General features: G+C 37.7%; 1 non-coding gene across 1 annotated transcript; it reads right to left on the bottom strand.

Moving 5' to 3' along the window:
* Positions 1-1,104: 1,104 nt before the first annotated feature.
* Positions 1,105-1,208, bottom strand: LOC148568434 (small nucleolar RNA R71). Its single transcript, XR_015881753.1, has one exon. It is a non-coding gene; the product is annotated as a small nucleolar RNA R71 (small nucleolar RNA).
* Positions 1,209-2,543: the final 1,335 nt, after the last annotated feature.

The raw sequence follows: 2,543 nt of genomic DNA, 5'->3' as shown, positions 1-2,543 counted from the left end.
TCAAATCTTTTTAATTTCCAATTCAAATCTTTTTCAAAATGATTTTCAATCATATCTTTTTCTACTTCAATCATATCTTTTTCAAAACTTAATTTCAAAATCTTTTCTAACTTCTTATCTTTTCAAAATTGATTTTCAAATCTTTTTCAATTAACTACTTGACATTTTGTTTGATTTTAAAAGTTTTCTATTTCAATCATATCTTTTCCCTAAAATTTGAAAACTAAATAAATTAATTACTATTTCCTATCTTTTTCAATTTTTATTTCGTTTCTTCTCTTAATTTTTGAATACTAAACAATAATTAAAATAAAAACAAAAATATTTTCCTTTTATTTTAATTTAAATTTCGAATTCTTCCTCTCTCTCATCTCTTTCTATTTATTTATTTGTTTAATCACTAACACTTCTCTTCTTCTTAAAATTCGAACCCTCTCTCCCCCTCTGTGTTCGAATTTCTCTTTTCTCATTCTTCTATTCTTTTCTTCTTCTACTCACATAAGGAATCTCTATACTGTGACATAGAGGATTCCTATTGTTTTTCTGTTCTCTTTTTTTTTTCATATGAGTAGGAACAAGGATAAGAACATTCTTGTTGAAGCTGATCCTGAACCTGAAAGGACTCTAAAGAGGAAGCTAAGAGAAGCTAAAGTACAACACTCTCGAGAGGACCTGACAGAATTTTTCGAAAAAGAAGAAGAGATGACCGAACCCAACAACAATGGTGGAGATGCAAGGAAGATGCTTGGGGACTTTATTGCACCCTCTTCTGACTTCTGTGGAAGAAGCATCTCAATTCCTGCAATTGGAGCAAACAACTTTGAGCTTAAGTCTCAATTAGTTTCTCTGATGCAGCAGAATTGCAAGTTTCATGGACTTCCATTGGAAGATCCTCATCAGTTCTTAGCTAAATTCTTGCAAATCTGTGACACTGTTAAGACCAATGGGGTCAATCCTGAGGTCTACAGACTTATGCTTTTTCCCTTTGTTGTAAGAGATAGAGCTAGGACATGGTTGGAGTCACAACCTAAAGACAGCCTGAACTCTTGGGAAAAGCTGGTCAATGCCTTCTTGGCCAAATTCTTTCCACCTTAAAAGTTGAGCAAGCTTAGAGTGGAAGTCTAAACCTTCAGACAGAAGGAAGGTGAATCCTTCTATGAAGCTTGGGAAAGATACAAGCAATTGATAAGAAGGTGTCCTTCAGGCATGCTTTCAGAATGGAGCATCATATGCATATTCTATGATGGTCTGTATGAATTGTCCAAGATGTCATTGGACAACTCTGCTGGTGGATCTCTTCATCTGAAGAAGACGCCTGAAAAAGCCCAGGAACTCATTGAAATGGTTGCAAATAACCAATTCATGTACACTTCTGAAAGGAATCCTGTGAATAATGGGACAACTCAGAAGAAAGGAGTCCTGGAGATTGATACTCTGAATACCATATTGGCTCAGAATAAAATATTGACTCAGCAAGTCAATATGGTTTCTCAGAGTCTGTCTGGAATGTAAGCTGCAACAAGCAGTACTAAGGAGGCTTCTTCTGAAGAAGAAGCCTATGACCCTGAGAATCCTGCAATGGCAGAGGTGAATTACATGGGAGAATCCTATGGAAACACCTATAATCCTTCATGGAGGAATCATCCTAATCTCTCATGGAAGGATCAACAGAAGCCTAATCAAGGCTTCAATAATAATAATGGTAGGAGAGCACGGTTTGGCAATAACAAACCTTTTCCATCATCTTCTCAGTAACAGACAGAGAATTCTAAGCAGAGCCACTCTGACTTAGCAACTGTAGTCTCTGATCTATCTAAGACCACTCTTAGTTTCATGACTGAAGCAAGGTCCTCCATTAGAAATTTGGAGGCACAAGTGGGTCAGCTGAGTAAAAGAGTTACTGAACTCCCTCCTAGTACTCTCCCAAGCAATACAGAAGAGAATCCAAAAAGAGAGTGCAAGGTCATCAACATACCCCACACGGCCGAACCTATAGAGGAGGGAGAGGCAGTGAATTCCATTGAGGAAGACCTCAATGGACGTCTACTGGCCACTCAGGAGTTCCCTAATGAGGAACCAAAGGAATCTGAGGCTCATACAGAGACCATAAAGATTCCACTGAACTTACTGTTGCCATTCATGAGCTCTAATGAGTATTCTTCCTCTGAAGAAGATGAAGATATTATTGAAGAGCAAGTTGCTCAACATCTAAGAGCAATCATGAAACTGAATGCCAAGTTAGTTGGTAATGAGACTTGGGAGGATAAACCTCCATTGCTCATCAAAGAAGTAAATGATCTGGTTCAATTGAAATTACCTCAGAAGAAACAGGATCGGGAAAAGTTCTTAATACCTTGTACCATAGGCACCATGACCTTTGAAAAGGCTCTGTGTGACCTGGGATCAAGTATAAACATCATGCTCCTCTCTGTAATGGAGAAACTAGGGATCTTTGAGGTGCAAGCTGCAAGAATCTCACTAAAGATGGCAGACAATTCAAGAAAACAGACTTATGAACTTGTAGAGGATGTCTTGGTGAAGGT

This window comes from Arachis ipaensis, chromosome B4, assembly GCF_059453495.1.
Source record: "Arachis ipaensis isolate K30076 ecotype BB chromosome B4, ASM5945349v1, whole genome shotgun sequence".
NCBI lineage: Eukaryota > Viridiplantae > Streptophyta > Magnoliopsida > Fabales > Fabaceae > Arachis > Arachis ipaensis.
Note: the sequence above shows the minus strand (reverse complement) of the source record. Positions and strands in the feature narration are given on the sequence as shown.